The sequence below is a fragment of the Triturus cristatus genome, chromosome 4_1, assembly GCF_964204655.1.
Source record: "Triturus cristatus chromosome 4_1, aTriCri1.1, whole genome shotgun sequence".
In the NCBI taxonomy this organism is placed as follows: Eukaryota; Metazoa; Chordata; class Amphibia; order Caudata; family Salamandridae; genus Triturus; species Triturus cristatus.
The window spans coordinates 150521423-150541345 of record NC_140585.1 but is presented as its reverse complement, the minus strand read 5'-3'; the positions used below and the strand labels follow the sequence as shown (position 1 = coordinate 150541345).

The following is a 19923-nucleotide window of genomic DNA, read 5'->3' as shown; positions in this document are numbered from 1 at the left end:
TACCCAAATTGAACGGTGTCTCTTTAAAATAGACTTCCTTTTACTGACCTTTTTTAGCAAATGATTTTGGTGAAGCAGAAGCATGCATGCATCGCTTATAACTTCTTTAAATAGTTATGAAATAAACAGGGATAAAACTGACTCTGGTGGGATTAGAACCCACAGCCTTTGAATACCTTCTTGACATTCACGTAGAAGTCCAATGCGCTATCCATTGCGCCACAGAGCCAATCTGCTTGAATGAGGTGCACAGATATTCAGAAATGAAATAATGAGCTTTGAGCTGTTGATCAACTTTATAAAGTTCATTGGATACTATAACCATGGCTATATTTTGAATATTGAATTGGGTAAAAGTTATTCACCGTGTCAAACTACATGATACAGTTGGTAAGTCTGCATACAACTTAAGTTTAGTGTATCGTCATCTGATATATGAGACAGATGGGTTTTTCACTTCTCCATGAAAGACGTTTTTTTTTTAATTTTGGTAATGGAATATCTTATTCATCATGCAGTGGAACACAAAAAGAATGTACAATCAGAATACTTTTTCTTTAAAGTAGCCGACCGCCTGAACAGGGACTTGAACCCTGGACCCTCAGATTAAAAGTCTGATGCTCTACCGACTGAGCTATCCAGGCTCTGCAACACTGCAACTAAAAATCAGCTAAAAATGATGTGGACGCACACCAACCTACACTTTAATTCTTAATATGGTTACATATATTAGCAATCAAATATGTAGAGTTTAATAATTAATTGATATTTCAAGCATTTGAAATTTCAGCAGCACACGTAATCTATTTTAAATCCTGAAATTCGTTCTATCTCATTTTCGGCTGACTTAGAAATCATGTCTCTAAATTGACATTGTGAAATTAGTAAAAGGCCAAATACTATTACTAGGTACTAAATTACATGTCCGGCAGTATAACTGGAAATTTACTCTTCGGCATAGATTATGCAACATTTTCAAAGCAAACAGTGTCTGTTTAAATAGACTTTCTTTCACTGCCGTTTTGGTAAATGTCTCTGGTTATGCAGAAGCAGGCATTGTTTGTTACTGTTTCAATTAGTTATAAGATAAAGGAGGGATAAAACTGACCCAGCTAGTATTCCAACCCAAAGACTTTGAATGCTTTCTCTACATTCGCCTAGAACCCCAAGCCGCTATCCATTGCACCAGAGATCCAACCTGATTCAACAAGGTGAACAGAAATTCTCAAATAAAAAGATGAGCTATCAGCGGTTGACCAACTTTATAAAGTGATTTGGAAACTATAAGCAGGGTTCCATTTTGAACATTGAATTGGGGAAAAGATAATCAACATCTCAAACGACATGATACCGTTGCGGTAAGTCTTCTTAACTCTTGTCAAATGGTACACGACCGATGGGTATTTAATGGCTCCATTAAGAGTAACTTGCAATTACTCTAATGGGACTACTCGTTCATTGGATCCTGAAAAGAGCATGTCATTAGAGTACATTTTCTTTAAACAAACCGCCTGAACAGGGACTTGAACCCTGGACCCTCAGATTAAAAGTCTGATGCTCTACCGACTGAGCTATCCAGGCTCTGATACAGCAAACCTCAAAATCACCTAATCAAAATTTGGCAGTGTCCCAACTAACGCTATGTTTCTTAAGATGGTTACCTGAAGAAGGTACCAAATACACTAGAATATAATAATGAATTGATATTTCAAGCATTTGAAATTTCTTCAGTAAATGTAACCTTATTTTTAATCCTGAAGTTGCTACTATCTCATTTTTTTGCTGACGTCAAATTCATATGTGTTTATTGACATGGGAAAATTAAGGAAGGGCCCAAAATCTTACTTCCGAGTAAATTATATTTTCATCAGTACAGCTGACAATTTCCTCTTCTGCATAGATTACCCAAATTGAACGGTGTCTCTTTAAAATAGACTTCCTTTTACTGACCTTTTTTAGCAAATGATTTTGGTGAAGCAGAAGCATGCATGCATCGCTTATAACTTCTTTAAATAGTTATGAAATAAACAGGGATAAAACTGACTCTGGTGGGATTCGAACCCACAGCCTTTGAATACCTTCTTGACATTCACCTAGAAGTCCAATGCGCTATCCATTGCGCCACAGAGCCAATCTGCTTGAATGAGGTGCACAGATATTCAGAAATGAAATAATGAGCTTTGAGCTGTTGATCAACTTTATAAAGTTCATTGGATACTATAACCATGGCTATATTTTGAATATTGAATTGGGTAAAAGTTATTCACCGTGTCAAACTACATGATACAGTTGGTAAGTCTGCATAAAACTTAAGTTTAGTGTATCGTCATCTGATATATGAGACAGATGGGTTTTTCACTTCTCCATGAAAGACTTTTTTTTTAATTTTGGTAATGGAATATCTTATTCATCATGCAGTGGAACACAAAAAGAATGTACAATCAGAATACTTTTTCATTAAAGTAGCCGACCGCCTGAACAGGGACTTGAACCCTGGACCCTCAGATTAAAAGTCTGATGCTCTACCGACTGAGCTATCCAGGCTCTGCAACACTGCAACTAAAAATCAGCTAAAAATGATGTGGACGCACACCAACCTACACTTTAATTCTTAATATGGTTACATATATTAGCAATCAAATATGTAGAGTTTAATAATTAATTGATATTTCAAGCATTTGAAATTTCAGCAGCACACGTAATCTATTTTAAATCCTGAAATTCGTTCTATCTCATTTTCGGCTGACTTAGAAATCATGTCTCTAAATTGACATTGTGAAATTAGTAAAAGGCCAAATACTATTACTAGGTACTAAATTACATGTCCAGCAGTATAACTGGAAATTTACTCTTGGGCATAGATTATGCAACATTTTCAAAGCAAACAGTGTCTGTTTAAATAGACTTTCTTTCACTGCCGTTTTGGTAAATGTCTCTGGTTATGCAGAAGCAGGCATTGTTTGTTACTGTTTCAATTAGTTATAAGATAAAGGAGGGATAAAACTGACCCAGCTAGTATTCCAACCCAAAGACTTTGAATGCTTTCTCTACATTCGCCTAGAACCCCAAGCCGCTATCCATTGCACCAGAGATCCAACCTGATTCAACAAGGTGAACAGAAATTCTCAAATAAAAAGATGAGCTATCAGCGGTTGACCAACTTTATAAAGTGATTTGGAAACTATAAGCAGGGTTCCATTTTGAACATTGAATTGGGGAAAAGATAATCAACATCTCAAACGACATGATACCGTTGCGGTAAGTCTTCTTAACTCTTGTCAAATGGTACACGACCGATGGGTATTTAATGGCTCCATTAAGAGTAACTTGCAATTACTCTAATGGGACTACTCGTTCATTGGATCCTGAAAAGAGCATGTCATTAGAGTACATTTTCTTTAAACAAACCGCCTGAACAGGGACTTGAACCCTGGACCCTCAGATTAAAAGTCTGATGCTCTACCGACTGAGCTATCCAGGCTCTGATACAGCAAACCTCAAAATCACCTAATCAAAATTTGGCAGTGTCCCAACTAACGCTATGTTTCTTAAGATGGTTACCTGAAGAAGGTACCAAATACACTAGAATATAATAATGAATTGATATTTCAAGCATTTGAAATTTCTTCAGTAAATGTAACCTTATTTTTAATCCTGAAGTTGCTACTATCTCATTTTTTTGCTGACGTCAAATTCATATGTGTTTATTGACATGGGAAAATTAAGGAAGGGCCCAAAATCTTACTTCCGAGTAAATTATATTTTCATCAGTACAGCTGACAATTTCCTCTTCTGCATAGATTACCCAAATTGAACGGTGTCTCTTTAAAATAGACTTCCTTTTACTGACCTTTTTTAGCAAATGATTTTGGTGAAGCAGAAGCATGCATGCATCGCTTATAACTTCTTTAAATAGTTATGAAATAAACAGGGATAAAACTGACTCTGGTGGGATTCGAACCCACAGCCTTTGAATACCTTCTTGACATTCACCTAGAAGTCCAATGCGCTATCCATTGCGCCACAGAGCCAATCTGCTTGAATGAGGTGCACAGATATTCAGAAATGAAATAATGAGCTTTGAGCTGTTGATCAACTTTATAAAGTTCATTGGATACTATAACCATGGCTATATTTTGAATATTGAATTGGGTAAAAGTTATTCACCGTGTCAAACTACATGATACAGTTGGTAAGTCTGCATAAAACTTAAGTTTAGTGTATCGTCATCTGATATATGAGACAGATGGGTTTTTCACTTCTCCATGAAAGACTTTTTTTTTAATTTTGGTAATGGAATATCTTATTCATCATGCAGTGGAACACAAAAAGAATGTACAATCAGAATACTTTTTCTTTAAAGTAGCCGACCGCCTGAACAGGGACTTGAACCCTGGACCCTCAGATTAAAAGTCTGATGCTCTACCGACTGAGCTATCCAGGCTCTGCAACACTGCAACTAAAAATCAGCTAAAAATGATGTGGACGCACACCAACCTACACTTTAATTCTTAATATGGTTACATATATTAGCAATCAAATATGTAGAGTTTAATAATTAATTGATATTTCAAGCATTTGAAATTTCAGCAGCACACGTAATCTATTTTAAATCCTGAAATTCGTTCTATCTCATTTTCGGCTGACTTAGAAATCATGTCTCTAAATTGACATTGTGAAATTAGTAAAAGGCCAAATACTATTACTAGGTACTAAATTACATGTCCAGCAGTATAACTGGAAATTTACTCTTGGGCATAGATTATGCAACATTTTCAAAGCAAACAGTGTCTGTTTAAATAGACTTTCTTTCACTGCCGTTTTGGTAAATGTCTCTGGTTATGCAGAAGCAGGCATTGTTTGTTACTGTTTCAATTAGTTATAAGATAAAGGAGGGATAAAACTGACCCAGCTAGTATTCCAACCCAAAGACTTTGAATGCTTTCTCTACATTAGCCTAGAACCCCAAGCCGCTATCCATTGCACCAGAGATCCAACCTGATTCAACAAGGTGAACAGAAATTCTCAAATAAAAAGATGAGCTATCAGCGGTTGACCAACTTTATAAAGTGATTTGGAAACTATAAGCAGGGTTCCATTTTGAACATTGAATTGGGGAAAAGATAATCAACATCTCAAACAACATGATACCGTTGCGGTAAGTCTTCTTAACTCTTGTCAAATGGTACACGACCGATGGGTATTTAATGGCTCCATTAAGAGTAACTTGCAATTACTATAATGGGACTACTCGTTCATTGGATCCTGAAAAGAGCATGTCATTAGAGTACATTTTCTTTAAACAAACCGCCTGAACAGGGACTTGAACCCTGGATCCTCAGATTAAAAGTCTGATGCTCTACCGACTGAGCTATCCAGGCTCTGATACAGCAAACCTCAAAATCACCTAATCAAAATTTGGCAGTGTCCCAACTAACGCTATGTTTCTTAAGATGGTTACCTGACGAAGGTACCAAATACACTAGAATATAATAATGAATTGATATTTCAAGCATTTGAAATTTCTTCAGTAAATGTAACCTTATTTTTAGTCCTGAAGTTGCTACTATCTCATTTTTTTGCTGACGTCAAATTCATATGTGTTTATTGACATGGTAAAATTAAGGAAGGGCCCAAAATCTTACTTCCGAGTAAATTATATTTTCATCAGTACAGCTGACAATTTCCTCTTCTGCATAGATTACCCAAATTGAACGGTGTCTCTTTAAAATAGACTTCCTTTTACTGACCTTTTTTAGCAAATGATTTTGGTGAAGCAGAAGCATGCATGCATCGCTTATAACTTCTTTAAATAGTTATGAAATAAACAGGGATAAAACTGACTCTGGTGGGATTCGAACCCACAGCCTTTGAATACCTTCTTGACATTCACCTAGAAGTCCAATGCGCTATCCATTGCGCCACAGAGCCAATCTGCTTGAATGAGGTGCACAGATATTCAGAAATGAAATAATGAGCTTTGAGCTGTTGATCAACTTTATAAAGTTCATTGGATACTATAACCATGGCTATATTTTGAATATTGAATTGGGTAAAAGTTATTCACCGTGTCAAACTACATGATACAGTTGGTAAGTCTGCCTACAACTTAAGTTTAGTGTATCGTCATCTGATATATGAGACAGATGGGTTTTTCACTTCTCCATGAAAGACGTTTTTTTTTAATTTTGGTAATGGAATATCTTATTCATCATGCAGTGGAACACAAAAAGAATGTACAATCAGAATACTTTTTCTTTAAAGTAGCCTACCGCCTGAACAGGGAATTGAACCCTGGACCCTCAGATTAAAAGTCTGATGCTCTACCGACTGAGCTATCCAGGCTCTGATACAGCAAACCTCAAAATCACCTAATCAAAATTTGGCAGTGTCCCAACTAACGCTATGTTTCTTAAGATGGTTACCTGAATAAGGTACCAAATACACTAGAATATAATAATGAATTGATATTTCAAGCATTTGAAATTTCTTCAGTAAATGTAACCTTATTTTTAGTCCTGAAGTTGCTACTATCTCATTTTTTTGCTGACGTCAAATTCATATGTGTTTGTTGACATGGTAAAATTAAGGAAGGGCCCAAAATCTTACTTCCGAGTAAATTATATTTTCATCAGTACAGCTGACAATTTCCTCTTCTGCATAGATTACCCAAATTGAACGGTGTCTCTTTAAAATAGACTTCCTTTTACTGACCTTTTTTAGCAAATGATTTTGGTGAAGCAGAAGCATGCATGCATCGCTTATAACTTCTTTAAATAGTTATGAAATAAACAGGGATAAAACTGACTCTGGTGGGATTCGAACCCACAGCCTTTGAATACCTTCTTGACATTCACCTAGAAGTCCAATGCGCTATCCATTGCGCCACAGAGCCAATCTGCTTGAATGAGGTGCACAGATATTCAGAAATGAAATAATGAGCTTTGAGCTGTTGATCAACTTTATAAAGTTCATTGGATACTATAACCATGGCTATATTTTGAATATTGAATTGGGTAAAAGTTATTCACCGTGTCAAACTACATGATACAGTTGGTAAGTCTGCATAAAACTTAAGTTTAGTGTATCGTCATCTGATATATGAGACAGATGGGTTTTTCACTTCTCCATGAAAGACTTTTTTTTTTAATTTTGGTAATGGAATATCTTATTCATCATGCAGTGGAACACAAAAAGAATGTACAATCAGAATACTTTTTCTTTAAAGTAGCCGACCGCCTGAACAGGGACTTGAACCCTGGACCCTCAGATTAAAAGTCTGATGCTCTACCGACTGAGCTATCCAGGCTCTGCAACACTGCAACTAAAAATCAGCTAAAAATGATGTGGACGCACACCAACCTACACTTTAATTCTTAATATGGTTACATATATTAGCAATCAAATATGTAGAGTTTAATAATTAATTGATATTTCAAGCATTTGAAATTTCAGCAGCACACGTAATCTAATTTAAATCCTGAAATTCGTTCTATCTTATTTTCGGCTGACTTAGAAATCATGTCTCTAAATTGACATTGTGAAATTAGTAAAAGGCCAAATACTATTACTAGGTACTAAATTACATGTCCAGCAGTATAACTGGAAATTTACTCTTGGGCATAGATTATGCAACATTTTCAAAGCAAACAGTGTCTGTTTAAATAGACTTTCTTTCACTGCCGTTTTGGTAAATGTCTCTGGTTATGCAGAAGCAGGCATTGTTTGTTACTGTTTCAATTAGTTATAAGATAAAGGAGGGATAAAACTGACCCAGCTAGTATTCCAACCCAAAGACTTTGAATGCTTTCTCTACATTCGCCTAGAACCCCAAGCCGCTATCCATTGCACCAGAGATCCAACCTGATTCAACAAGGTGAACAGAAATTCTCAAATAAAAAGATGAGCTATCAGCGGTTGACCAACTTTATAAAGTGATTTGGAAACTATAAGCAGGGTTCCATTTTGAACATTGAATTGGGGAAAAGATAATCAACATCTCAAACGACATGATACCGTTGCGGTAAGTCTTCTTAACTCTTGTCAAATGGTACACGACCGATGGGTATTTAATGGCTCCATTAAGAGTAACTTGCAATTACTCTAATGGGACTACTCGTTCATTGGATCCTGAAAAGAGCATGTCATTAGAGTACATTTTCTTTAAACAAACCGCCTAAACAGGGACTTGAACCCTGGACCCTCAGATTAAAAGTCTGATGCTCTACCGACTGAGCTATCCAGGCTCTGATACAGCAAACCTCAAAATCACCTAATCAAAATTTGGCAGTGTCCCAACTAACGCTATGTTTCTTAAGATGGTTACCTGAAGAAGTTACCAAATACACTAGAATATAATAATGAATTGATATTTCAAGCATTTGAAATTTCTTCAGTAAATGTAACCTTATTTTTAGTCCTGAAGTTGCTACTATCTCATTTTTTTGCTGACGTCAAATTCATATGTGTTTATTGACATGGTAAAATTAAGGAAGGGCCCAAAATCTTACTTCCGAGTAAATTATATTTTCATCAGTACAGCTGACAATTTCCTCTTCTGCATAGATTACCCAAATTGAACGGTGTCTCTTTAAAATAGACTTCCTTTTACTGACCTTTTTTAGCAAATGATTTTGGTGAAGCAGAAGCATGCATGCATCGCTTATAACTTCTTTAAATAGTTATGAAATACACAGGGATAAAACTGACTCTGGTGGGATTCGAACCCACAGCCTTTGAATACCTTTTTGACATTCACCTAGAAGTCCAATGCGCCACAGAGCCAATCTGCTTGAATGAGGTGCACAGATATTCAGAAATGAAATAATGAGCTTTGAGCTGTTGATCAACTTTATAAAGTTCATTGGATACTATAACCATGGCTATATTTTGAATATTGAATTGGGTAAAAGTTATTCACCGTGTCAAACTACATGATACAGTTGGTAAGTCTGCCTACAACTTAAGTTTAGTGTATCGTTATCTGATATATGAGACAGATGGGTTTTTCACTTCTCCATGAAAGACGTTTTTTTTTTAATTTTGGTAATGGAATATCTTATTCATCATGCAGTGGAACACAAAAAGAATGTACAATCAGAATACTTTTTCTTTAAAGTAGCCTACCGCCTGAACAGGGACTTGAACCCTGGACCCTCAGATTAAAAGTCTGATGCTCTACCGACTGAGCTATCCAGGCTCTGATACAGCAAACCTCAAAATCACCTAATCAAAATTTGGCAGTGTCCCAACTAACGCTATGTTTCTTAAGCTGGTTACCTGAATAAGGTACCAAATACACTAGAATATAATAATGAATTGATATTTCAAGCATTTGAAATTTCTTCAGTAAATGTAACCTTATTTTTAGTCCTGAAGTTGCTACTATCTCATTTTTTTGCTGACGTCAAATTCATATGTGTTTATTGACATGGTAAAATTAAGGAAGGGCCCAAAATCTTACTTCCGAGTAAATTATATTTTCATCAGTACAGCTGACAATTTCCTCTTCTGCATAGATTACCCAAATTGAACGGTGTCTCTTTAAAATAGACTTCCTTTTACTGACCTTTTTTAGCAAATGATTTTGTTGAAGCAGAAGCATGCATGCATCGCTTATAACTTCTTTAAATAGTTATGAAATAAACAGGGATAAAACTGACTCTGGTGGGATTCGAACCCACAGCCTTTGAATACCTTCTTGACATTCACCTAGAAGTCCAATGCGCTATCCATTGCGCCACAGAGCCAATCTGCTTGAATGAGGTGCACAGATATTCAGAAATGAAATAATGAGCTTTGAGCTGTTGATCAACTTTATAAAGTTCATTGGATACTATAACCATGGCTATATTTTGAATATTGAATTGGGTAAAAGTTATTCACCGTGTCAAACTACATGATACAGTTGGTAAGTCTGCATAAAACTTAAGTTTAGTGTATCGTCATCTGATATATGAGACAGATGGGTTTTTCACTTCTCCATGAAAGACTTTTTTTTTTAATTTTGGTAATGGAATATCTTATTCATCATGCAGTGGAACACAAAAAGAATGTACAATCAGAATACTTTTTCTTTAAAGTAGCCGACCGCCTGAACAGGGACTTGAACCCTGGACCCTCAGATTAAAAGTCTGATGCTCTACCGACTGAGCTATCCAGGCTCTGCAACACTGCAACTAAAAATCAGCTAAAAATGATGTGGACGCACACCAACCTACACTTTAATTCTTAATATGGTTACATATATTAGCAATCAAATATGTAGAGTTTAATAATTAATTGATATTTCAAGCATTTGAAATTTCAGCAGCACACGTAATCTATTTTAAATCCTGAAATTCGTTCTATCTCATTTTCGGCTGACTTAGAAATCATGTCTCTAAATTGACATTGTGAAATTAGTAAAAGGCCAAATACTATTACTAGGTACTAAATTACATGTCCAGCAGTATAACTGGAAATTTACTCTTGGGCATAGATTATGCAACATTTTCAAAGCAAACAGTGTCTGTTTAAATAGACTTTCTTTCACTGCCGTTTTGGTAAATGTCTCTGGTTATGCAGAAGCAGGCATTGTTTGTTACTGTTTCAATTAGTTATAAGATAAAGGAGGGATAAAACTGACCCAGCTAGTATTGCAACCCAAAGACTTTGAATGCTTTCTCTACATTAGCCTAGAACCCCAAGCCGCTATCCATTGCACCAGAGATCCAACCTGATTCAACAAGGTGAACAGAAATTCTCAAATAAAAAGATGAGCTATCAGCGGTTGACCAACTTTATAAAGTGATTTGGAAACTATAAGCAGGGTTCCATTTTGAACATTGAATTGGGGAAAAGATAATCAACATCTCAAACGACATGATACCGTTGCGGTAAGTCTTCTTAACTCTTGTCAAATGGTACACGACCGATGGGTATTTAATGGCTCCATTAAGAGTAACTTGCAATTACTATAATGGGACTACTCGTTCATTGGATCCTGAAAAGAGCATGTCATTAGAGTACATTTTCTTTAAACAAACCGCCTGAACAGGGACTTGAACCCTGGATCCTCAGATTAAAAGTCTGATGCTCTACCGACTGAGCTATCCAGGCTCTGATACAGCAAACCTCAAAATCACCTAATCAAAATTTGGCAGTGTCCCAACTAACGCTATGTTTCTTAAGATGGTTACCTGACGAAGGTACCAAATACACTAGAATATAATAATGAATTGATATTTCAAGCATTTGAAATTTCTTCAGTAAATGTAACCTTATTTTTAGTCCTGAAGTTGCTACTATCTCATTTTTTTGCTGACGTCAAATTCATATGTGTTTATTGACATGGTAAAATTAAGGAAGGGCCCAAAATCTTACTTCCGAGTAAATTATATTTTCATCAGTACAGCTGACAATTTCCTCTTCTGCATAGATTACCCAAATTGAACGGTGTCTCTTTAAAATAGACTTCCTTTTACTGACCTTTTTTAGCAAATGATTTTGGTGAAGCAGAAGCATGCATGCATCGCTTATAACTTCTTTAAATAGTTATGAAATAAACAGGGATAAAACTGACTCTGGTGGGATTCGAACCCACAGCCTTTGAATACCTTATTGACATTCACCTAGAAGTCCAATGCGCTATCCATTGCGCCACAGAGCCAATCTGCTTGAATGAGGTGCACAGATATTCAGAAATGAAATAATGAGCTTTGAGCTGTTGATCAACTTTATAAAGTTCATTGGATACTATAACCATGGCTATATTTTGAATATTGAATTGGGTAAAAGTTATTCACCGTGTCAAACTACATGATACAGTTGGTAAGTCTGCCTACAACTTAAGTTTAGTGTATCGTCATCTGATATATGAGACAGATGGGTTTTTCACTTCTCCATGAAAGACGTTTTTTTTTAATTTTGGTAATGGAATATCTTATTCATCATGCAGTGGAACACAAAAAGAATGTACAATCAGAATACTTTTTCTTTAAAGTAGCCTACCGCCTGAACAGGGACTTGAACCCTGGACCCTCAGATTAAAAGTCTGATGCTCTACCGACTGAGCTATCCAGGCTCTGATACAGCAAACCTCAAAATCACCTAATCAAAATTTGGCAGTGTCCCAACTAACGCTATGTTTCTTAAGATGGTTACCTGAATAAGGTACCAAATACACTAGAATATAATAATGAATTGATATTTCAAGCATTTGAAATTTCTTCAGTAAATGTAACCTTATTTTTAGTCCTGAAGTTGCTACTATCTCATTTTTTTGCTGACGTCAAATTCATATGTGTTTATTGACATGGTAAAATTAAGGAAGGGCCCAAAATCTTACTTCCGAGTAAATTATATTTTCATCAGTACAGCTGACAATTTCCTCTTCTGCATAGATTACCCAAATTGAACGGTGTCTCTTTAAAATAGACTTCCTTTTACTGACCTTTTTTAGCAAATGATTTTGGTGAAGCAGAAGCATGCATGCATCGCTTATAACTTCTTTAAATAGTTATGAAATAAACAGGGATAAAACTGACTCTGGTGGGATTCGAACCCACAGCCTTTGAATACCTTCTTGACATTCACCTAGAAGTCCAATGCGCTATCCATTGTGCCACAGAGCCAATCTGCTTGAATGAGGTGCACAGATATTCAGAAATGAAATAATGAGCTTTGAGCTGTTGATCAACTTTATAAAGTTCATTGGATACTATAACCATGGCTATATTTTGAATATTGAATTGGGTACAAGTTATTCACCGTGTCAAACTACATGATACAGTTGGTAAGTCTGCATAAAACTTAAGTTTAGTGTATCGTCATCTGATATATGAGACAGATGGGTTTTTCACTTCTCCATGAAAGACTTTTTTTTTAATTTTGGTAATGGAATATCTTATTCATCATGCAGTGGAACACAAAAAGAATGTACAATCAGAATACTTTTTCTTTAAAGTAGCCGACCGCCTGAACAGGGACTTGAACCCTGGACCCTCAGATTAAAAGTCTGATGCTCTACCGACTGAGCTATCCAGGCTCTGCAACACTGCAACTAAAAATCAGCTAAAAATGATGTGGACGCACACCAACCTACACTTTAATTCTTAATATGGTTACATATATTAGCAATCAAATATGTAGAGTTTAATAATTAATTGATATTTCAAGCATTTGAAATTTCAGCAGCACACGTAATCTAATTTAAATCCTGAAATTCGTTCTATCTTATTTTCGGCTGACTTAGAAATCATGTCTCTAAATTGACATTGTGAAATTAGTAAAAGGCCAAATACTATTACTAGGTACTAAATTACATGTCCAGCAGTATAACTGGAAATTTACTCTTGGGCATAGATTATGCAACATTTTCAAAGCAAACAGTGTCTGTTTAAATAGACTTTCTTTCACTGCCGTTTTGGTAAATGTCTCTGGTTATGCAGAAGCAGGCATTGTTTGTTACTGTTTCAATTAGTTATAAGATAAAGGAGGGATAAAACTGACCCAGCTAGTATTCCAACCCAAAGACTTTGAATGCTTTCTCTACATTCGCCTAGAACCCCAAGCCGCTATCCATTGCACCAGAGATCCAACCTGATTCAACAAGGTGAACAGAAATTCTCAAATAAAAAGATGAGCTATCAGCGGTTGACCAACTTTATAAAGTGATTTGGAAACTATAAGCAGGGTTCCATTTTGAACATTGAATTGGGGAAAAGATAATCAACATCTCAAACGACATGATACCGTTGCGGTAAGTCTTCTTAACTCTTGTCAAATGGTACACGACCGATGGGTATTTAATGGCTCCATTAAGAGTAACTTGCAATTACTCTAATGGGACTACTCGTTCATTGGATCCTGAAAAGAGCATGTCATTAGAGTACATTTTCTTTAAACAAACCGCCTGAACAGGGACTTGAACCCTGGACCCTCAATTAAAAGTCTGATGCTCTACCGACTGAGCTATCCAGGCTCTGATACAGCAAACCTCAAAATCACCTAATCAAAATTTGGCAGTGTCCCAACTAACGCTATGTTTCTTAAGATGGTTACCTGAAGAAGTTACCAAATACACTAGAATATAATAATGAATTGATATTTCAAGCATTTGAAATTTCTTCAGTAAATGTAACCTTATTTTTAGTCCTGAAGTTGCTACTATCTCATTTTTTTGCTGACGTCAAATTCATATGTGTTTATTGACATGGTAAAATTAAGGAAGGGCCCAAAATCTTACTTCCGAGTAAATTATATTTTCATCAGTACAGCTGACAATTTCCTCTTCTGCATAGATTACCCAAATTGAACGGTGTCTCTTTAAAATAGACTTCCTTTTACTGACCTTTTTTAGCAAATGATTTTGGTGAAGCAGAAGCATGCATGCATCGCTTATAACTTCTTTAAATAGTTATGAAATACACAGGGATAAAACTGACTCTGGTGGGATTCGAACCCACAGCCTTTGAATACCTTCTTGACATTCACCTAGAAGTCCAATGCGCTATCCATTGCGCCACAGAGCCAATCTGCTTGAATGAGGTGCACAGATATTCAGAAATGAAATAATGAGCTTTGAGCTGTTGATCAACTTTATAAAGTTCATTGGATACTATAACCATGGCTATATTTTGAATATTGAATTGGGTAAAAGTTATTCACCGTGTCAAACTACATGATACAGTTGGTAAGTCTGCCTACAACTTAAGTTTAGTGTATCGTCATCTGATATATGAGACAGATGGGTTTTTCACTTCTCCATGAAAGACGTTTTTTTTTAATTTTGGTAATGGAATATCTTATTCATCATGCAGTGGAACACAAAAAGAATGTACAATCAGAATACTTTTTCTTTAAAGTAGCCTACCGCCTGAACAGGGACTTGAACCCTGGACCCTCAGATTAAAAGTCTGATGCTCTACCGACTGAGCTATCCAGGCTCTGATACAGCAAACCTCAAAATCACCTAATCAAAATTTGGCAGTGTCCCAACTAACGCTATGTTTCTTAAGATGGTTACCTGAATAAGGTACCAAATACACTAGAATATAATAATGAATTGATATTTCAAGCATTTGAAATTTCTTCAGTAAATGTAACCTTATTTTTAGTCCTGAAGTTGCTACTATCTCATTTTTTTGCTGACGTCAAATTCATATGTGTTTATTGACATGGTAAAATTAAGGAAGGGCCCAAAATCTTACTTCCGAGTAAATTATATTTTCATCAGTACAGCTGACAATTTCCTCTTTTGCATAGATTACCCAAATTGAACGGTGTCTCTTTAAAATAGACTTCCTTTTACTGACCTTTTTTAGCAAATGATTTTGGTGAAGCAGAAGCATGCATGCATCGCTTATAACTTCTTTAAATAGTTATGAAATAAACAGGGATAAAACTGACTCTGGTGGGATTCGAACCCACAGCCTTTGAATACCTTCTTGACATTCACCTAGAAGTCCAATGCGCTATCCATTGCGCCACAGAGCCAATCTGCTTGAATGAGGTGCACAGATATTCAGAAATGAAATAATGAGCTTTGAGCTGTTGATCAACTTTATAAAGTTCATTGGATACTATAACCATGGCTATATTTTGAATATTGAATTGGGTAAAAGTTATTCACCGTGTCAAACTACATGATACAGTTGGTAAGTCTGCATAAAACTTAAGTTTAGTGTATCGTCATCTGATATATGAGACAGATGGGTTTTTCACTTCTCCATGAAAGACTTTTTTTTTTAATTTTGGTAATGGAATATCTTATTCATCATGCAGTGGAACACAAAAAGAATGTACAATCAGAATACTTTTTCTTTAAAGTAGCCGACCGCCTGAACAGGGACTTGAACCCTGGACCCTCAGATTAAAAGTCTGATGCTCTACCGACTGAGCTATCCAGGCTCTGCAACACTGCAACTAAAAATCAGCTAAAAATGATGTGGACGCACACCAACCTACACTTTAATTCTTAATATGGTTACATATATTAGCAATCAAATATGTAGAGTTTAATAATTAATTGATATTTCAAGCATTTGAAATTTCAGCAGCACACGTAATCTATTTTAAATCCTGAAATTCGTTCTATCTCATTTTCGGCTGACTTAGAAATCATGTCTCTAAATTGACATTGTGAAATTAGTAAAAGGCCAAATACTATTACTAGGTACTAAATTACATGTCCAGCAGTATAACTGGAAATTTACTCTTGGGCATAGATTATGCAACATTTTCAAAGCAAACAGTGTCTGTTTAAATAGACTTTCTTTCACTGCCGTTTTGGTAAATGTCTCTGGTTATGCAGAAGCAGGCATTGTTTGTTACTGTTTCAATTAGTTATAAGATAAAGGAGGGATAAAACTGACCCAGCTAGTATTGCAACCCAAAGACTTTGAATGCTTTCTCTACATTAGCCTAGAACCCCAAGCCGCTATCCATTGCACCAGAGATCCAACCTGATTCAACAAGGTGAACAGAAATTCTCAAATAAAAAGATGAGCTATCAGCGGTTGACCAACTTTATAAAGTGATTTGGAAACTATAAGCAGGGTTCCATTTTGAACATTGAATTGGGGAAAAGATAATCAACATCTCAAACGACATGATACCGTTGCGGTAAGTCTTCTTAACTCTTGTCAAATGGTACACGACCGATGGGTATTTAATGGCTCCATTAAGAGTAACTTGCAATTACTCTAATGGGACTACTCGTTCATTGGATCCTGAAAAGAGCATGTCATTAGAGTACATTTTCTTTAAACAAACCGCCTGAACAGGGACTTGAACCCTGGACCCTCAGATTAAAAGTCTGATGCTCTACCGACTGAGCTATCCAGGCTCTGATACAGCAAACCTCAAAATCACCTAATCAAAATTTGGCAGTGTCCCAACTAACGCTATGTTTCTTAAGATGGTTACCTGAAGAAGTTACCAAATACACTAGAATATAATAATGAATTGATATTTCAAGCATTTGAAATTTCTTCAGTAAATGTAACCTTATTTTTAGTCCTGAAGTTGCTACTATCTCATTTTTTTGCTGACGTCAAATTCATATGTGTTTATTGACATGGTAAAATTAAGGAAGGGCCCAAAATCTTACTTCCGAGTAAATTATATTTTCATCAGTACAGCTGACAATTTCCTCTTCTGCATAGATTACCCAAATTGAACGGTGTCTCTTTAAAATAGACTTCCTTTTACTGACCTTTTTTAGCAAATGATTTTGGTGAAGCAGAAGCATGCATGCATCGCTTATAACTTCTTTAAATAGTTATGAAATACACAGGGATAAAACTGACTCTGGTGGGATTCGAACCCACAGCCTTTGAATACCTTCTTGACATTCACCTAGAAGTCCAATGCGCTATCCATTGCGCCACAGAGCCAATCTGCTTGAATGAGGTGCACAGATATTCAGAAATGAAATAATGAGCTTTGAGCTGTTGATCAACTTTATAAAGTTCATTGGATACTATAACCATGGCTATATTTTGAATATTGAATTGGGTAAAAGTTATTCACCGTGTCAAACTACATGATACAGTTGGTAAGTCTGCCTACAACTTAAGTTTAGTGTATCGTCATCTGATATATGAGACAGATGGGTTTTTCACTTCTCCATGAAAGACGTTTTTTTTTAATTTTGGTAATGGAATATCTTATTCATCATGCAGTGGAACACAAAAAGAATGTACAATCAGAATACTTTTTCTTTAAAGTAGCCTACCGCCTGAACAGGGACTTGAACCCTGGACCCTCAGATTAAAAGTCTGATGCTCTACCGACTGAGCTATCCAGGCTCTGATACAGCAAACCTCAAAATCACCTAATCAAAATTTGGCAGTGTCCCAACTAACGCTATGTTTCTTAAGCTGGTTACCTGAATAAGGTACCAAATACACTAGAATATAATAATGAATTGATATTTCAAGCATTTGAAATTTCTTCAGTAAATGTAACCTTATTTTTAGTCCTGAAGTTGCTACTATCTCATTTTTTTGCTGACGTCAAATTCATATGTGTTTATTGACATGGTAAAATTAAGGAAGGGCCCAAAATCTTACTTCCGAGTAAATTATATTTTCATCAGTACAGCTGACAATTTCCTCTTCTGCATAGATTACCCAAATTGAACGGTGTCTCTTTAAAATAGACTTCCTTTTACTGACCTTTTTTAGCAAATGATTTTGGTGAAGCAGAAGCATGCATGCATCGCTTATAACTTCTTTAAATAGTTATGAAATAAACAGGGATAAAACTGACTCTGGTGGGATTCGAACCCACAGCCTTTGAATACCTTCTTGACATTCACCTAGAAGTCCAATGCGCTATCCATTGCGCCACAGAGCCAATCTGCTTGAATGAGGTGCACAGATATTCAGAAATGAAATAATGAGCTTTGAGCTGTTGATCAACTTTATAAAGTTCATTGGATACTATAACCATGGCTATATTTTGAATATTGAATTGGGTAAAAGTTATTCACCGTGTCAAACTACATGATACAGTTGGTAAGTCTGCATACAACTTAAGTTTAGTGTATCGTCATCTGATATATGAGACAGATGGGTTTTTCACTTCTCCATGAAAGACTTTTTTTTTTAATTTTGGTAATGGAATATCTTATTCATCATGCAGTGGAACACAAAAAGAATGTACAATCAGAATACTTTTTCTTTAAAGTAGCCGACCGCCTGAACAGGGACTTGAACCCTGGACCCTCAGATTAAAAGTCTGATGCTCTACCGACTGAGCTATCCAGGCTCTGCAACACTGCAACTAAAAATCAGCTAAAAATGATGTGGACGCACACCAACCTACACTTTAATTCTTAATATGGTTACATATATTAGCAATCAAATATGTAGAGTTTAATAATTAATTGATATTTCAAGCATTTGAAATTTCAGCAGCACACGTAATCTATTTTAAATCCTGAAATTCGTTCTATCTCATTTTCGGCTGACTTAGAAATCATGTCTCTAAATTGACATTGTGAAATTAGTAAAAGGCCAAATACTATTACTAGGTACTAAATTACATGTCCAGCAGTATAACTGGAAATTTACTCTTGGGCATAGATTATGCAACATTTTCAAAGCAAACAGTGTCTGTTTAAATAGACTTTCTTTCACTGCCGTTTTGGTAAATGTCTCTGGTTATGCAGAAGCAGGCATTGTTTGTTACTGTTTCAATTAGTTATAAGATAAAGGAGGGATAAAACTGACCCAGCTAGTATTGCAACCCAAAGACTTTGAATGCTTTCTCTACATTAGCCTAGAACCCCAAGCCGCTATCCATTGCACCAGAGATCCAACCTGATTCAACAAGGTGAACAGAAATTCTCAAATAAAAAGATGAGCTATCAGCGGTTGACCAACTTTATAAAGTGATTTGGAAACTATAAGCAGGGTTCCATTTTGAACATTGAATTGGGGAAAAGATAATCAACATCTCAAACGACATGATACCGTTGCGGTAAGTCTTCTTAACTCTTGTCAAATGGTACACGACCGATGGGTATTTAATGGCTCCATTAAGAGTAACTTGCAATTACTATAATGGGACTACTCGTTCATTGGATCCTGAAAAGAGCATGTCATTAGAGTACATTTTCTTTAAACAAACCGCCTGAACAGGGACTTGAACCCTGGACCCTCAGATTAAAAGTCTGATGCTCTACCGACTGAGCTATCCAGGCTCTGCAACACTGCAACTAAAAATCAGCTAAAAATGATGTGGACGCACACCAACCTACACTTTAATTCTTAATATGGTTACATATTTTAGCAATCAAATATGTAGAGTTTAATAATTAATTGATATTTCAAGCATTTGAAATTTCAGCAGCACACGTAATCTATTTTAAATCCTGAAATTCGTTCTATCTCATTTTCGGCTGACTTAGAAATCATGTCTCTAAATTGACAT

At 35.9% G+C, this 19923-nt stretch overlaps 29 non-coding genes across 29 annotated transcripts; all 29 read right to left on the bottom strand.

The window, feature by feature from the left end:
- Positions 1–138: 138 nt before the first annotated feature.
- TRNAR-UCU (transfer RNA arginine (anticodon UCU)) lies at positions 139–229 on the bottom strand. The gene is given in 2 exon segments: positions 139–174; positions 193–229. It is a non-coding gene; the product is annotated as a tRNA-Arg (tRNA).
- Positions 230–571: 342 nt separating this feature from the next.
- On the bottom strand, positions 572–644 carry TRNAK-UUU (transfer RNA lysine (anticodon UUU)). Its single transcript has one exon. It is a non-coding gene; the product is annotated as a tRNA-Lys (tRNA).
- Positions 645–1508: 864 nt separating this feature from the next.
- On the bottom strand, positions 1509–1581 carry TRNAK-UUU (transfer RNA lysine (anticodon UUU)). The gene has a single exon. It is a non-coding gene; the product is annotated as a tRNA-Lys (tRNA).
- A 459-nt stretch (positions 1582–2040) lies between these two features.
- TRNAR-UCU (transfer RNA arginine (anticodon UCU)) lies at positions 2041–2131 on the bottom strand. The gene is given in 2 exon segments: positions 2041–2076; positions 2095–2131. It is a non-coding gene; the product is annotated as a tRNA-Arg (tRNA).
- A 340-nt stretch (positions 2132–2471) lies between these two features.
- TRNAK-UUU (transfer RNA lysine (anticodon UUU)) lies at positions 2472–2544 on the bottom strand. The gene has a single exon. It is a non-coding gene; the product is annotated as a tRNA-Lys (tRNA).
- Positions 2545–3408: 864 nt separating this feature from the next.
- Positions 3409–3481, bottom strand: TRNAK-UUU (transfer RNA lysine (anticodon UUU)). Its single transcript has one exon. It is a non-coding gene; the product is annotated as a tRNA-Lys (tRNA).
- Positions 3482–3940: 459 nt separating this feature from the next.
- TRNAR-UCU (transfer RNA arginine (anticodon UCU)) lies at positions 3941–4031 on the bottom strand. Its single transcript is given in 2 exon segments — positions 3941–3976; positions 3995–4031. It is a non-coding gene; the product is annotated as a tRNA-Arg (tRNA).
- A 340-nt stretch (positions 4032–4371) lies between these two features.
- Positions 4372–4444, bottom strand: TRNAK-UUU (transfer RNA lysine (anticodon UUU)). The gene has a single exon. It is a non-coding gene; the product is annotated as a tRNA-Lys (tRNA).
- Positions 4445–5840: 1396 nt separating this feature from the next.
- TRNAR-UCU (transfer RNA arginine (anticodon UCU)) lies at positions 5841–5931 on the bottom strand. Its single transcript is given in 2 exon segments — positions 5841–5876; positions 5895–5931. It is a non-coding gene; the product is annotated as a tRNA-Arg (tRNA).
- Positions 5932–6272: 341 nt separating this feature from the next.
- On the bottom strand, positions 6273–6345 carry TRNAK-UUU (transfer RNA lysine (anticodon UUU)). Its single transcript has one exon. It is a non-coding gene; the product is annotated as a tRNA-Lys (tRNA).
- Positions 6346–6804: 459 nt separating this feature from the next.
- TRNAR-UCU (transfer RNA arginine (anticodon UCU)) lies at positions 6805–6895 on the bottom strand. The gene is given in 2 exon segments: positions 6805–6840; positions 6859–6895. It is a non-coding gene; the product is annotated as a tRNA-Arg (tRNA).
- Positions 6896–7236: 341 nt separating this feature from the next.
- TRNAK-UUU (transfer RNA lysine (anticodon UUU)) lies at positions 7237–7309 on the bottom strand. Its single transcript has one exon. It is a non-coding gene; the product is annotated as a tRNA-Lys (tRNA).
- A 1817-nt stretch (positions 7310–9126) lies between these two features.
- On the bottom strand, positions 9127–9199 carry TRNAK-UUU (transfer RNA lysine (anticodon UUU)). Its single transcript has one exon. It is a non-coding gene; the product is annotated as a tRNA-Lys (tRNA).
- A 459-nt stretch (positions 9200–9658) lies between these two features.
- Positions 9659–9749, bottom strand: TRNAR-UCU (transfer RNA arginine (anticodon UCU)). The gene is given in 2 exon segments: positions 9659–9694; positions 9713–9749. It is a non-coding gene; the product is annotated as a tRNA-Arg (tRNA).
- A 341-nt stretch (positions 9750–10090) lies between these two features.
- On the bottom strand, positions 10091–10163 carry TRNAK-UUU (transfer RNA lysine (anticodon UUU)). The gene has a single exon. It is a non-coding gene; the product is annotated as a tRNA-Lys (tRNA).
- Positions 10164–11559: 1396 nt separating this feature from the next.
- On the bottom strand, positions 11560–11650 carry TRNAR-UCU (transfer RNA arginine (anticodon UCU)). Its single transcript is given in 2 exon segments — positions 11560–11595; positions 11614–11650. It is a non-coding gene; the product is annotated as a tRNA-Arg (tRNA).
- A 341-nt stretch (positions 11651–11991) lies between these two features.
- On the bottom strand, positions 11992–12064 carry TRNAK-UUU (transfer RNA lysine (anticodon UUU)). Its single transcript has one exon. It is a non-coding gene; the product is annotated as a tRNA-Lys (tRNA).
- Positions 12065–12523: 459 nt separating this feature from the next.
- Positions 12524–12614, bottom strand: TRNAR-UCU (transfer RNA arginine (anticodon UCU)). The gene is given in 2 exon segments: positions 12524–12559; positions 12578–12614. It is a non-coding gene; the product is annotated as a tRNA-Arg (tRNA).
- Positions 12615–12954: 340 nt separating this feature from the next.
- Positions 12955–13027, bottom strand: TRNAK-UUU (transfer RNA lysine (anticodon UUU)). Its single transcript has one exon. It is a non-coding gene; the product is annotated as a tRNA-Lys (tRNA).
- A 1395-nt stretch (positions 13028–14422) lies between these two features.
- TRNAR-UCU (transfer RNA arginine (anticodon UCU)) lies at positions 14423–14513 on the bottom strand. The gene is given in 2 exon segments: positions 14423–14458; positions 14477–14513. It is a non-coding gene; the product is annotated as a tRNA-Arg (tRNA).
- Positions 14514–14854: 341 nt separating this feature from the next.
- TRNAK-UUU (transfer RNA lysine (anticodon UUU)) lies at positions 14855–14927 on the bottom strand. The gene has a single exon. It is a non-coding gene; the product is annotated as a tRNA-Lys (tRNA).
- A 459-nt stretch (positions 14928–15386) lies between these two features.
- Positions 15387–15477, bottom strand: TRNAR-UCU (transfer RNA arginine (anticodon UCU)). The gene is given in 2 exon segments: positions 15387–15422; positions 15441–15477. It is a non-coding gene; the product is annotated as a tRNA-Arg (tRNA).
- A 341-nt stretch (positions 15478–15818) lies between these two features.
- Positions 15819–15891, bottom strand: TRNAK-UUU (transfer RNA lysine (anticodon UUU)). The gene has a single exon. It is a non-coding gene; the product is annotated as a tRNA-Lys (tRNA).
- Positions 15892–16755: 864 nt separating this feature from the next.
- Positions 16756–16828, bottom strand: TRNAK-UUU (transfer RNA lysine (anticodon UUU)). The gene has a single exon. It is a non-coding gene; the product is annotated as a tRNA-Lys (tRNA).
- A 459-nt stretch (positions 16829–17287) lies between these two features.
- Positions 17288–17378, bottom strand: TRNAR-UCU (transfer RNA arginine (anticodon UCU)). Its single transcript is given in 2 exon segments — positions 17288–17323; positions 17342–17378. It is a non-coding gene; the product is annotated as a tRNA-Arg (tRNA).
- A 341-nt stretch (positions 17379–17719) lies between these two features.
- TRNAK-UUU (transfer RNA lysine (anticodon UUU)) lies at positions 17720–17792 on the bottom strand. The gene has a single exon. It is a non-coding gene; the product is annotated as a tRNA-Lys (tRNA).
- Positions 17793–18251: 459 nt separating this feature from the next.
- On the bottom strand, positions 18252–18342 carry TRNAR-UCU (transfer RNA arginine (anticodon UCU)). The gene is given in 2 exon segments: positions 18252–18287; positions 18306–18342. It is a non-coding gene; the product is annotated as a tRNA-Arg (tRNA).
- A 341-nt stretch (positions 18343–18683) lies between these two features.
- Positions 18684–18756, bottom strand: TRNAK-UUU (transfer RNA lysine (anticodon UUU)). The gene has a single exon. It is a non-coding gene; the product is annotated as a tRNA-Lys (tRNA).
- An 864-nt stretch (positions 18757–19620) lies between these two features.
- Positions 19621–19693, bottom strand: TRNAK-UUU (transfer RNA lysine (anticodon UUU)). Its single transcript has one exon. It is a non-coding gene; the product is annotated as a tRNA-Lys (tRNA).
- Positions 19694–19923: the final 230 nt, after the last annotated feature.